This window comes from Pristiophorus japonicus, chromosome 25, assembly GCF_044704955.1.
Source record: "Pristiophorus japonicus isolate sPriJap1 chromosome 25, sPriJap1.hap1, whole genome shotgun sequence".
NCBI classification, from domain to species: domain Eukaryota; kingdom Metazoa; phylum Chordata; class Chondrichthyes; family Pristiophoridae; genus Pristiophorus; species Pristiophorus japonicus.
Window position 1 is genome coordinate 8,642,088 of NC_092001.1, and position 14,878 is coordinate 8,656,965.

The 14,878-nt window shown below is 42.8% G+C and overlaps 5 non-coding genes across 5 annotated transcripts; all 5 read right to left on the minus strand.

Moving 5' to 3' along the window:
* Positions 1 to 1,097: 1,097 nt before the first annotated feature.
* On the minus strand, positions 1,098 to 1,179 carry trnas-gcu (transfer RNA serine (anticodon GCU)). The gene has a single exon. It is a non-coding gene; the product is annotated as a tRNA-Ser (tRNA).
* A 2,999-nt stretch (positions 1,180 to 4,178) lies between these two features.
* On the minus strand, positions 4,179 to 4,260 carry trnas-gcu (transfer RNA serine (anticodon GCU)). The gene has a single exon. It is a non-coding gene; the product is annotated as a tRNA-Ser (tRNA).
* A 2,999-nt stretch (positions 4,261 to 7,259) lies between these two features.
* On the minus strand, positions 7,260 to 7,341 carry trnas-gcu (transfer RNA serine (anticodon GCU)). Its single transcript has one exon. It is a non-coding gene; the product is annotated as a tRNA-Ser (tRNA).
* Positions 7,342 to 10,338: 2,997 nt separating this feature from the next.
* On the minus strand, positions 10,339 to 10,420 carry trnas-gcu (transfer RNA serine (anticodon GCU)). Its single transcript has one exon. It is a non-coding gene; the product is annotated as a tRNA-Ser (tRNA).
* Positions 10,421 to 13,417: 2,997 nt separating this feature from the next.
* On the minus strand, positions 13,418 to 13,499 carry trnas-gcu (transfer RNA serine (anticodon GCU)). Its single transcript has one exon. It is a non-coding gene; the product is annotated as a tRNA-Ser (tRNA).
* Between the last annotated feature and the right edge of the window lie 1,379 nt (positions 13,500 to 14,878).

The window sequence follows — 14,878 nt, forward strand, 5'->3', positions numbered from 1 at the left end:
GTTAAAGATTACAGATGTTTTCAACAAAAATAGCGCCTTGAAAAAATACGCAGCGAGAAAGGACAAATGGGAACGTCTGTGATACAGCCGAACGCAGGAGTGTTTAAATAATACATGGCACAATGGAGAAAGGCAAAGTGGGTGGTAATCGGGCAATAACGTAACAAAGGATGGTCCAGAGGAGGTGTTAGTGGGAATAGCAGAACCATTACCAGACAATGGGAGCGGTGCTTATCATCCGATACGTTGAATCTAATGTTGAGGCCAGAAGACGAGAACATGCCTACAATATAGGGTATCACCGTCTTTTAATCAGACCAGGCAGCTTTGCCAGCCCGGATTGATTTCCTGTCCGCTTTGAATTCGGCAGCCAAGGCACGAATTCAAAAGGCAGCTTCTCTCAGCTTTTCAGCTCTAGAAAAACAGGACGCACTCATATTCAGGGCAGAGGTAGAGATTGACGCTGAATGTATGCTAATCCCAATTGAGGTGAACTTATGCGTACAGACAGGAAGATATACTGATCAAGTATCGGCCGGAACCAAACAAGGCTTTAGGGTATCCAACGAGTCACAGAGCCGAGTACCTCTGAGATATTTTAACTTTACTCAGTTTGGCGGGTTTCACTTTGCTCTGGGATTTGGATGCTTAGGGAACATCGGCGTAAAATCACACGTTTTAACGTGAAATACGTCTGTTTTCTCACATGTCGAGCGGCTGTTTGAAGCGGAACTTTGAGTAAAACATGGCGGGGCTCGTCCGGGATTTGGCCCGTGACCTCTCGGATTTCAAAAGTGATCATTCCGAAGGGAGAATCATAACCGTGGACTAACGAGCCGCCGACAGTGAAAAGCGCAGCTCTCAGATTCTGACGGTGGTGAGAAATGATATTATGGCCCATCGTGCATGTGCTGTCTCTCAGATACCTATCTAATTAGTGCCCCTCGCCATTGTACTGCAACTGTTCTCCTTTTGACGAATATATTATTAATTTGAGACATGACATGAGGACAGTTCAGCATCCCTGTAAGTAAAAGGGGAATTTGGCGATGAGGTGAAATGTGAATGTCAAAAAAAGTGGTTATGCTGCAAGCCAACGACGACAATGGGATTCGAAGCCATGCGTGCAGAGCACAATGGATGAGCAGTCCATCGCCTTAACCTCTCGGCCACCTCGTCTCTGCTATACGACATCGTCAGCCATTCAATCTCCTGCTTTTTGTATCCAAACAGAAATAAGGTGCAAAAAAGTCCACTTCACAGCTTGCTCTGCCCGTGCATGCATATCGACAATGATGAAAACTTGCAATGAGATTCTTTGAGCAAACAGCCTTCCTTCACTTCAGGTGAGTGACTGGAAGAGATGGTTGGTTTCTCGGCAGTATCACAACAAAGAATATAAAATTTCACGTAGCGAGCTAAGTTGACCGCGGCAGGACTCGAACCTGCAATCTTTTGATAACTTTGAGGTTTTAATCGAAGTCAGACGCCTTATACATTAGGCCACGCGGCCGCTGCCAGCACCATTCATTGTGTTGTGTATATTGCGAGCAAATTCGGGGCAACTGCAATATTAAGGAGTGGATTAAGGAAAAGATGAGCATATTTCGAGTGAATGAACAGATGCACTGCGATCTGGGTGCGCATCGGCGCAGGCAACCCCAATGTAAATTGGAACACTATAGTTTAACAATTCGGTCATTGCAGCTGAAATCATACTCTTTCTCAAACAATACAGGATGACCCGGGTTTATGAGAAAATCCGTTTTAAAGGGAAAGATTATAACCGGTACTGACAACTAGCCCATTTAAACAGACACAGAATGATCCGGAATTGCAAGGACATCCCTTTTACCCAGATGCAGAATGATCCTTGACTGACAGCAGTTCCCTTTTAAAAGAATAAAGTGAGATTTCGATCATCCCTGAAGGCAATTGTGCAGTGGGGCTCAGGACCACGCGGCGCAGAGACTGTTATTGAAGCCACAGGTAATAGACAGGCAGGAAGGAAGGAGGGAGGGAAGTAAAACCAGCCCAGTCTGAAATATATAAATATTTAACATTTTAAGAAAATAAATGCATTTAAATTGTATTTAAAAAAAATTGAATTTGAGTTGTTTTAATGAAATAAATAATTGATTCATAATCTATGTATTTTTTTATTGAACGAATGCTGTGTAACTATAAGAATTCCATTGGATATGAGAGGTGCAGTCAATAACTACCCAAACACAGTAACCCCATGGTGGAAGACAAGCCATGAGGGAAGATGTGGGCTACAAGGGCGATCTTTTAAAATCGAGTGTGTCTTTCCGCTGGATCTGACAGCAGCTGCTTGTGCTGTGAAAGAGGTCAAATGTAAGAGAGCGCAGCGCAGGCAGAACAGAAAAAGCATATTTATTTTGGAAGTTAAAAATTTGGAATTATATATAAATATACACATATATATATATACATGTATAAATAAAGTCAGTCAGTCAGTCATGTCTTGTATTGGTTTGATTTGATTTGAATTTGCAAATAAGGATGGAGGATGTCGTCATGTCACACAGCCCACACGCAAGCCCTGCCTAAAATCGCTATATTTCTAACTTGTGTATTTTCCCTTCTTTCAGACGTGGAATAGCAAAATCCCTCAGCAGATTCTTCTACCGTCAGAGAGTCCACGAAGGAGTGTTCAATCAAATCAGTACGGTTTCAAGTTGCATGTAATGCATTTTTCTCACATGACAGTAAGATCGCACAGCACGTTTGCACACTCTCTAGCTTACACAAAAACACAAACAAACTAAAATTCGTTAACCTCCAAAGGCAGGTTTTGAAATTGGAAATTGGAAATCTGGGAGAGACAGCACATCCCTTTTAAACAGACACAGAATGATGAGGGTCGGATAGCACACCATTTTAAAGAGACAGAGAATGATCTCGGACAGACAGCAAATCCCCTTAAAAGGGACACGGAAATAGAATGAATAAAAACAGATAAATATGTAAAACTCGGCAGGTCGTGCAGATTTTGTGGAGGAAGAATCCGGTTTCACGTGCTGTCGGATAATCATTCCGATATTTCAGGAAAAAGTTAAAGATTACAGATGTTTTCAACAAAAATAGCGCCTTGAAAAAATACGCAGCGAGAAAGGACAAATGGGAACGTCTGTGATACAGCCGAACGCAGGAGTGTTTAAATAATACATGGCACAATGGAGAAAGGCAAAGTGGGTGGTAATCGGGCAATAACGTAACAAAGGATGGTCCAGAGGAGGTGTTAGTGGGAATAGCAGAACCATTACCAGACAATGGGAGCGGTGCTTATCATCCAATACGTTGAATCTAATGTTGAGGCCAGAAGACGAGAACATGCCTACAATATAGGGTATCACCGTCTTTTAATCAGACCAGGCAGCTTTGCCAGCCCGGATTGATTTCCTGTCCGCTTTGAATTCGGCAGCCAAGGCACGAATTCAAAAGGCAGCTTCTCTCAGCTTTTCAGCTCTAGAAAAACAGGACGCACTCATATTCAGGGCAGAGGTAGAGATTGACGCTGAATGTATGCTAATCCCAATTGAGGTGAACTTATGCGTACAGACAGGAAGATATACTGATCAAGTATCGGCCGGAACCAAACAAGGCTTTAGGGTATCCAACGAGTCACAGAGCCGAGTACCTCTGAGATATTTTAACTTTACTCAGTTTGGCGGGTTTCACTTTGCTCTGGGATTTGGATGCTTAGGGAACATCGGCGTAAAATCACACGTTTTAACGTGAAATACGTCTGTTTTCTCACATGTCGAGCGGCTGTTTGAAGCGGAACTTTGAGTAAAACATGGCGGGGCTCGTCCGGGATTTGGCCCGTGACCTCTCGGATTTCAAAAGTGATCATTCCGAAGGGAGAATCATAACCGTGGACTAACGAGCCGCCGACAGTGAAAAGCGCAGCTCTCAGATTCTGACGGTGGTGAGAAATGATATTATGGCCCATCGTGCATGTGCTGTCTCTCAGATACCTATCTAATTAGTGCCCCTCGCCATTGTACTGCAACTGTTCTCCTTTTGACGAATATATTATTAATTTGAGACATGACATGAGGAAAGTTCAGCATCCCTGTAAGTAAAAGGGGAATTTGGCGATGAGGTGAAATGTGAATGTCAAAAAAAGTGGTTATGCTGCAAGCCAACGACGACGAGCATGGGATTCGAAGCCATGCGTGCAGAGCACAATGGATGAGCAGTCCATCGCCTTAACCTCTCGGCCACCTCGTCTCTGCTATACGACATCGTCAGCCATTCAATCTCCTGCTTTTTGTATCCAAACAGAAATAAGGTGCAAAAAAGTCCACTTCACAGCTTGCTCTGCCCGTGCATGCATATCGACAATGATGAAAACTTGCAATGAGATTCTTTGAGCAAACAGCCTTCCTTCACTTCAGGTGAGTGACTGGAAGAGATGGTTGGTTTCTCGGCAGAATCACAACAAAGAATATAAAATTTCACGTAGCGAGCTAAGTTGACCGCGGCAGGACTCGAACCTGCAATCTTTTGATAACTTTGAGGTTTTAATCGAAGTCAGACGCCTTATACATTAGGCCACGCGGCCGCTGCCAGCACCATTCATTGTGTTGTGTATATTGCGAGCAAATTCGGGGCAACTGCAATATTAAGGAGTGGATTAAGGAAAAGATGAGCATATTTCGAGTGAATGAACAGATGCACTGCGATCTGGGTGCGCATCGGCGCAGGCAACCCCAATGTAAATTGGAACACTATAGTTTAACAATTCGGTCATTGCAGCTGAAATCATACTCTTTCTCAAACAATACAGGATGACCCGGGTTTATGAGAAAATCCGTTTTAAAGGGAAAGATTATAACCGGTACTGACAACTAGCCCATTTAAACAGACACAGAATGATCCGGAATTGCAAGGACATCCCTTTTACCCAGATGCAGAATGATCCTTGACTGACAGCAGTTCCCTTTTAAAAGAATAAAGTGAGATTTCGATCATCCCTGAAGGCAATTGTGCAGTGGGGCTCAGGACCACGCGGCGCAGAGACTGTTATTGAAGCCACAGGTAATAGACAGGCAGGAAGGAAGGAGGGAGGGAAGTAAAACCAGCCCAGTCTGAAATATATAAATATTTAACATTTTAAGAAAATAAATGCATTTAAATTGTATTTAAAAAAAATTGAATTTGAGTTGTTTTAATGAAATAAATAATTGATTCATAATCTATGTATTTTTTTATTGAACGAATGCTGTGTAACTATAAGAATTCCATTGGATATGAGAGGTGCAGTCAATAACTACCCAAACACAGTAACCCCATGGTGGAAGACAAGCCATGAGGGAAGATGTGGGCTACAAGGGCGATCTTTTAAAATCGAGTGTGTCTTTCCGCTGGATCTGACAGCAGCTGCTTGTGCTGTGAAAGAGGTCAAATGTAAGAGAGCGCAGCGCAGGCAGAACAGAAAAAGCATATTTATTTTGGAAGTTAAAAATTTGGAATTATATATAAATATACACATATATATATATACATGTATAAATAAAGTCAGTCAGTCAGTCATGTCTTGTATTGGTTTGATTTGATTTGAATTTGCAAATAAGGATGGAGGATGTCGTCATGTCACACAGCCCACACGCAAGCCCTGCCTAAAATCGCTATATTTCTAACTTGTGTATTTTCCCTTCTTTCAGATGTGGAATAGCAAAATCCCTCAGCAGATTCTTCTACCGTCAGAGAGTCCACGAAGGAGTGTTCAATCAAATCAGTACGGTTTCAAGTTGCATGTAATGCATTTTTCTCACATGACAGTAAGATCGCACAGCACGTTTGCACACTCTCTAGCTTACACAAAAACACAAACAAACTAAAATTCGTTAACCTCCAAAGGCAGGTTTTGAAATTGGAAATTGGAAATCTGGGAGAGACAGCACATCCCTTTTAAACAGACACAGAATGATGAGGGTCTGATAGCACACCATTTTAAAGAGACAGAGAATGATCTCGGACAGACAGCAAATCCCCTTAAAAGGGACACGGAAATAGAATGAATAAAAACAGATAAATATGTAAAACTCGGCAGGTCGTGCAGATTTTGTGGAGGAAGAATCCGGTTTCACGTGCTGTCGGATAATCATTCCGATATTTCAGGAAAAAGTTAAAGATTACAGATGTTTTCAACAAAAATAGCGCCTTGAAAAAATACGCAGCGAGAACGGACAAATGGGAACGTCTGTGATACAGCCGAACGCAGGAGTGTTTAAATAATACATGGCACAATGGAGAAAGGCAAAGTGGGTGGTAATCGGGCAATAACGTAACAAAGGATGGTCCAGAGGAGGTGTTAGTGGGAATAGCAGAACCATTACCAGACAATGGGAGCGGTGCTTATCATCCGATACGTTGAATCTAATGTTGAGGCCAGAAGACGAGAACATGCCTACAATATAGGGTATCACCGTCTTTTAATCAGACCAGGCAGCTTTGCCAGCCCGGATTGATTTCCTGTCCGCTTTGAATTCGGCAGCCAAGGCACGAATTCAAAAGGCAGCTTCTCTCAGCTTTTCAGCTCTAGAAAAACAGGACGCACTCATATTCAGGGCAGAGGTAGAGATTGACGCTGAATGTATGCTAATCCCAATTGAGGTGAACTTATGCGTACAGACAGGAAGATATACTGATCAAGTATCGGCCGGAACCAAACAAGGCTTTAGGGTATCCAACGAGTCACAGAGCCGAGTACCTCTGAGATATTTTAACTTTACTCAGTTTGGCGGGTTTCACTTTGCTCTGGGATTTGGATGCTTAGGGAACATCGGCGTAAAATCACACGTTTTAACGTGAAATACGTCTGTTTTCTCACATGTCGAGCGGCTGTTTGAAGCGGAACTTTGAGTAAAACATGGCGGGGCTCGTCCGGGATTTGGCCCGTGACCTCTCGGATTTCAAAAGTGATCATTCCGAAGGGAGAATCATAACCGTGGACTAACGAGCCGCCGACAGTGAAAAGCGCAGCTCTCAGATTCTGACGGTGGTGAGAAATGATATTATGGCCCATCGTGCATGTGCTGTCTCTCAGATACCTATCTAATTAGTGCCCCTCGCCATTGTACTGCAACTGTTCTCCTTTTGACGAATATATTATTAATTTGAGACATGACATGAGGAAAGTTCAGCATCCCTGTAAGTAAAAGGGGAATTTGGCGATGAGGTGAAATGTGAATGTCAAAAAAAGTGGTTATGCTGCAAGCCAACGACGACGAGCATGGGATTCGAAGCCATGCGTGCAGAGCACAATGGATGAGCAGTCCATCGCCTTAACCTCTCGGCCACCTCGTCTCTGCTATACGACATCGTCAGCCATTCAATCTCCTGCTTTTTGTATCCAAACAGAAATAAGGTGCAAAAAAGTCCACTTCACAGCTTGCTCTGCCCGTGCATGCATATCGACAATGATGAAAACTTGCAATGAGATTCTTTGAGCAAACAGCCTTCCTTCACTTCAGGTGAGTGACTGGAAGAGATGGTTGGTTTCTCGGCAGAATCACAACAAAGAATAGAAAATTTCACGTAGCGAGCTAAGTTGACCGCGGCAGGACTCGAACCTGCAATCTTTTGATAACTTTGAGGTTTTAATCGAAGTCAGACGCCTTATACATTAGGCCACGCGGCCGCTGCCAGCACCATTCATTGTGTTGTGTATATTGCGAGCAAATTCGGGGCAACTGCAATATTAAGGAGTGGATTAAGGAAAAGATGAGCATATTTCGAGTGAATGAACAGATGCACTGCGATCTGGGTGCGCATCGGCGCAGGCAACCCCAATGTAAATTGGAACACTACAGTTTAACAATTCGGTCATTGCAGCTGAATTCATACTCCTTCTCAAACAATACAGGATGCCGCGGGTTTATGAAAAAATTCGTTTTAAAGGGAAAGATTATGAACCGGAACTGACAACCATCCCATTTAAACAGACACAGAATGATCCGGGATTGCAAGGACATCCCTTTTACCCAGATGCAGAATGACCCTTGACTGACAGCAGTTCCCTTTTAAAAGAATAAAGTGAGATTTTGCTCATCCCTGAAGGCAATTGTGCAGTGGGGCTCAGGACCACGCGGTGCAGAGACTGTTCTTGAAGCCACAGGTGATAGACAGGCAGGAAGGAGGGAGGGACGCAAAACCAGCCCAGTCTGAAATATATAAATATTTAACATTTTAAGAAAATAAATGCATTTAAATTGTATTTTAAAAAAATAGAATTTGAGTTGTTTTAATGAAATAAATAATTGATTCATAATCTATGTATTTTTTTATTGAACGAAGGCAGTGTAACTATAAGAATTCCATTGGGAAATGAGAGGTGCAGTCAATAACTACCCAAACGCAGTAAGCCCATGGTGGAAGACAAGCCATGAGGGAAGACGTGGGCTACAAGGGCGATCTTTTAAAGTCGAGTGTGTCTTTCCGCTGGATCTGACAGCAGCTGCTTGTGCTGTGAAAGAGGTCAAATGTAAGAGAGCGCAGCGCAGGCAGAACAGAAAAAGCATATTTATTTTGGAAGTTAAAAATTTGGAATTATATATAAATATACACATATATATATATACATGTATAAATAAAGTCAGTCAGTCAGTCATGTCTTGTATTGGTTTGATTTGATTTGAATTTGCAAATAAGGATGGAGGATGTCGTCATGTCACACAGCCCACACGCAAGCCCTGCCTAAAATCGCTATATTTCTAACTTGTGTATTTTCCCTTCTTTCAGATGTGGAATAGCAAAATCCCTCAGCAGATTCTTCTACCGTCAGAGAGTCCACGAAGGAGTGTTCAATCAAATCAGTACGGTTTCAAGTTGCATGTAATGCATTTTTCTCACATGACAGTAAGATCGCACAGCACGTTTGCACACTCTCTAGCTTACACAAAAACACAAACAAACTAAAATTCGTTAACCTCCAAAGGCAGGTTTTGAAATTGGAAATTGGAAATCTGGGAGAGACAGCACATCCCTTTTAAACAGACACAGAATGATGAGGGTCTGATAGCACACCATTTTAAAGAGACAGAGAATGATCTCGGACAGACAGCAAATCCCCTTAAAAGGGACACGGAAATAGAATGAATAAAAACAGATAAATATGTAAAACTCGGCAGGTCGTGCAGATTTTGTGGAGGAAGAATCCGGTTTCACGTGCTGTCGGATAATCATTCCGATATTTCAGGAAAAAGTTAAAGATTACAGATGTTTTCAACAAAAATAGCGCCTTGAAAAAATACGCAGCGAGAACGGACAAATGGGAACGTCTGTGATACAGCCGAACGCAGGAGTGTTTAAATAATACATGGCACAATGGAGAAAGGCAAAGTGGGTGGTAATCGGGCAATAACGTAACAAAGGATGGTCCAGAGGAGGTGTTAGTGGGAATAGCAGAACCATTACCAGACAATGGGAGCGGTGCTTATCATCCGATACGTTGAATCTAATGTTGAGGCCAGAAGACGAGAACATGCCTACAATATAGGGTATCACCGTCTTTTAATCAGACCAGGCAGCTTTGCCAGCCCGGATTGATTTCCTGTCCGCTTTGAATTCGGCAGCCAAGGCACGAATTCAAAAGGCAGCTTCTCTCAGCTTTTCAGCTCTAGAAAAACAGGACGCACTCATATTCAGGGCAGAGGTAGAGATTGACGCTGAATGTATGCTAATCCCAATTGAGGTGAACTTATGCGTACAGACAGGAAGATATACTGATCAAGTATCGGCCGGAACCAAACAAGGCTTTAGGGTATCCAACGAGTCACAGAGCCGAGTACCTCTGAGATATTTTAACTTTACTCAGTTTGGCGGGTTTCACTTTGCTCTGGGATTTGGATGCTTAGGGAACATCGGCGTAAAATCACACGTTTTAACGTGAAATACGTCTGTTTTCTCACATGTCGAGCGGCTGTTTGAAGCGGAACTTTGAGTAAAACATGGCGGGGCTCGTCCGGGATTTGGCCCGTGACCTCTCGGATTTCAAAAGTGATCATTCCGAAGGGAGAATCATAACCGTGGACTAACGAGCCGCCGACAGTGAAAAGCGCAGCTCTCAGATTCTGACGGTGGTGAGAAATGATATTATGGCCCATCGTGCATGTGCTGTCTCTCAGATACCTATCTAATTAGTGCCCCTCGCCATTGTACTGCAACTGTTCTCCTTTTGACGAATATATTATTAATTTGAGACATGACATGAGGAAAGTTCAGCATCCCTGTAAGTAAAAGGGGAATTTGGCGATGAGGTGAAATGTGAATGTCAAAAAAAGTGGTTATGCTGCAAGCCAACGACGACGAGCATGGGATTCGAAGCCATGCGTGCAGAGCACAATGGATGAGCAGTCCATCGCCTTAACCTCTCGGCCACCTCGTCTCTGCTATACGACATCGTCAGCCATTCAATCTCCTGCTTTTTGTATCCAAACAGAAATAAGGTGCAAAAAAGTCCACTTCACAGCTTGCTCTGCCCGTGCATGCATATCGACAATGATGAAAACTTGCAATGAGATTCTTTGAGCAAACAGCCTTCCTTCACTTCAGGTGAGTGACTGGAAGAGATGGTTGGTTTCTCGGCAGAATCACAACAAAGAATAGAAAATTTCACGTAGCGAGCTAAGTTGACCGCGGCAGGACTCGAACCTGCAATCTTTTGATAACTTTGAGGTTTTAATCGAAGTCAGACGCCTTATACATTAGGCCACGCGGCCGCTGCCAGCACCATTCATTGTGTTGTGTATATTGCGAGCAAATTCGGGGCAACTGCAATATTAAGGAGTGGATTAAGGAAAAGATGAGCATATTTCGAGTGAATGAACAGATGCACTGCGATCTGGGTGCGCATCGGCGCAGGCAACCCCAATGTAAATTGGAACACTACAGTTTAACAATTCGGTCATTGCAGCTGAATTCATACTCCTTCTCAAACAATACAGGATGCCGCGGGTTTATGAAAAAAATCGTTTTAAAGGGAAAGATTATGAACCGGAACTGACAACCATCCCATTTAAACAGACACAGAATGATCCGGGATTGCAAGGACATCCCTTTTACCCAGATGCAGAATGACCCTTGACTGACAGCAGTTCCCTTTTAAAAGAATAAAGTGAGATTTTGCTCATCCCTGAAGGCAATTGTGCAGTGGGGCTCAGGACCACGCGGTGCAGAGACTGTTCTTGAAGCCACAGGTGATAGACAGGCAGGAAGGAGGGAGGGACGCAAAACCAGCCCAGTCTGAAATATATAAATATTTAACATTTTAAGAAAATAAATGCATTTAAATTGTATTTTAAAAAAATAGAATTTGAGTTGTTTTAATGAAATAAATAATTGATTCATAATCTATGTATTTTTTTATTGAACGAAGGCAGTGTAACTATAAGAATTCCATTGGGAAATGAGAGGTGCAGTCAATAACTACCCAAACGCAGTAAGCCCATGGTGGAAGACAAGCCATGAGGGAAGACGTGGGCTACAAGGGCGATCTTTTAAAGTCGAGTGTGTCTTTCCGCTGGATCTGACAGCAGCTGCTTGTGCTGTGAAAGAGGTCAAATGTAAGAGAGCGCAGCGCAGGCAGAACAGAAAAAGCATATTTATTTTGGAAGTTAAAAATTTGGAATTATATATAAATATACACATATATATATATACATGTATAAATAAAGTCAGTCAGTCAGTCATGTCTTGTATTGGTTTGATTTGATTTGAATTTGCAAATAAGGATGGAGGATGTCGTCATGTCACACAGCCCACACGCAAGCCCTGCCTAAAATCGCTATATTTCTAACTTGTGTATTTTCCCTTCTTTCAGATGTGGAATAGCAAAATCCCTCAGCAGATTCTTCTACCGTCAGAGAGTCCACGAAGGAGTGTTCAATCAAATCAGTACGGTTTCAAGTTGCATGTAATGCATTTTTCTCACATGACAGTAAGATCGCACAGCACGTTTGCACACTCTCTAGCTTACACAAAAACACAAACAAACTAAAATTCGTTAACCTCCAAAGGCAGGTTTTGAAATTGGAAATTGGAAATCTGGGAGAGACAGCACATCCCTTTTAAACAGACACAGAATGATGAGGGTCTGATAGCACACCATTTTAAAGAGACAGAGAATGATCTCGGACAGACAGCAAATCCCCTTAAAAGGGACACGGAAATAGAATGAATAAAAACAGATAAATATGTAAAACTCGGCAGGTCGTGCAGATTTTGTGGAGGAAGAATCCGGTTTCACGTGCTGTCGGATAATCATTCCGATATTTCAGGAAAAAGTTAAAGATTACAGATGTTTTCAACAAAAATAGCGCCTTGAAAAAATACGCAGCGAGAACGGACAAATGGGAACGTCTGTGATACAGCCGAACGCAGGAGTGTTTAAATAATACATGGCACAATGGAGAAAGGCAAAGTGGGTGGTAATCGGGCAATAACGTAACAAAGGATGGTCCAGAGGAGGTGTTAGTGGGAATAGCAGAACCATTACCAGACAATGGGAGCGGTGCTTATCATCCGATACGTTGAATCTAATGTTGAGGCCAGAAGACGAGAACATGCCTACAATATAGGGTATCACCGTCTTTTAATCAGACCAGGCAGCTTTGCCAGCCCGGATTGATTTCCTGTCCGCTTTGAATTCGGCAGCCAAGGCACGAATTCAAAAGGCAGCTTCTCTCAGCTTTTCAGCTCTAGAAAAACAGGACGCACTCATATTCAGGGCAGAGGTAGAGATTGACGCTGAATGTATGCTAATCCCAATTGAGGTGAACTTATGCGTACAGACAGGAAGATATACTGATCAAGTATCGGCCGGAACCAAACAAGGCTTTAGGGTATCCAACGAGTCACAGAGCCGAGTACCTCTGAGATATTTTAACTTTACTCAGTTTGGCGGGTTTCACTTTGCTCTGGGATTTGGATGCTTAGGGAACATCGGCGTAAAATCACACGTTTTAACGTGAAATACGTCTGTTTTCTCACATGTCGAGCGGCTGTTTGAAGCGGAACTTTGAGTAAAACATGGCGGGGCTCGTCCGGGATTTGGCCCGTGACCTCTCGGATTTCAAAAGTGATCATTCCGAAGGGAGAATCATAACCGTGGACTAACGAGCCGCCGACAGTGAAAAGCGCAGCTCTCAGATTCTGACGGTGGTGAGAAATGATATTATGGCCCATCGTGCATGTGCTGTCTCTCAGATACCTATCTAATTAGTGCCCCTCGCCATTGTACTGCAACTGTTCTCCTTTTGACGAATATATTATTAATTTGAGACATGACATGAGGAAAGTTCAGCATCCCTGTAAGTAAAAGGGGAATTTGGCGATGAGGTGAAATGTGAATGTCAAAAAAAGTGGTTATGCTGCAAGCCAACGACGACGAGCATGGGATTCGAAGCCATGCGTGCAGAGCACAATGGATGAGCAGTCCATCGCCTTAACCTCTCGGCCACCTCGTCTCTGCTATACGACATCGTCAGCCATTCAATCTCCTGCTTTTTGTATCCAAACAGAAATAAGGTGCAAAAAAGTCCACTTCACAGCTTGCTCTGCCCGTGCATGCATATCGACAATGATGAAAACTTGCAATGAGATTCTTTGAGCAAACAGCCTTCCTTCACTTCAGGTGAGTGACTGGAAGAGATGGTTGGTTTCTCGGCAGAATCACAACAAAGAATAGAAAATTTCACGTAGCGAGCTAAGTTGACCGCGGCAGGACTCGAACCTGCAATCTTTTGATAACTTTGAGGTTTTAATCGAAGTCAGACGCCTTATACATTAGGCCACGCGGCCGCTGCCAGCACCATTCATTGTGTTGTGTATATTGCGAGCAAATTCGGGGCAACTGCAATATTAAGGAGTGGATTAAGGAAAAGATGAGCATATTTCGAGTGAATGAACAGATGCACTGCGATCTGGGTGCGCATCGGCGCAGGCAACCCCAATGTAAATTGGAACACTACAGTTTAACAATTCGGTCATTGCAGCTGAATTCATACTCCTTCTCAAACAATACAGGATGCCGCGGGTTTATGAAAAAATTCGTTTTAAAGGGAAAGATTATGAACCGGAACTGACAACCATCCCATTTAAACAGACACAGAATGATCCGGGATTGCAAGGACATCCCTTTTACCCAGATGCAGAATGACCCTTGACTGACAGCAGTTCCCTTTTAAAAGAATAAAGTGAGATTTTGCTCATCCCTGAAGGCAATTGTGCAGTGGGGCTCAGGACCACGCGGTGCAGAGACTGTTCTTGAAGCCACAGGTGATAGACAGGCAGGAAGGAGGGAGGGACGCAAAACCAGCCCAGTCTGAAATATATAAATATTTAACATTTTAAGAAAATAAATGCATTTAAATTGTATTTTAAAAAAATAGAATTTGAGTTGTTTTAATGAAATAAATAATTGATTCATAATCTATGTATTTTTTTATTGAACGAAGGCAGTGTAACTATAAGAATTCCATTGGGAAATGAGAGGTGCAGTCAATAACTACCCAAACGCAGTAAGCCCATGGTGGAAGACAAGCCATGAGGGAAGACGTGGGCTACAAGGGCGATCTTTTAAAGTCGAGTGTGTCTTTCCGCTGGATCTGACAGCAGCTGCTTGTGCTGTGAAAGAGGTCAAATGTAAGAGAGCGCAGCGCAGGCAGAACAGAAAAAGCATATTTATTTTGGAAGTTAAAAATTTGGAATTATATATAAATATACACATATATATATATACATGTATAAATAAAGTCAGTCAGTCAGTCATGTCTTGTATTGGTTTGATTTGATTTGAATTTGCAAATAAGGATGGAGGATGTCGTCATGTCACACAGCCCACACG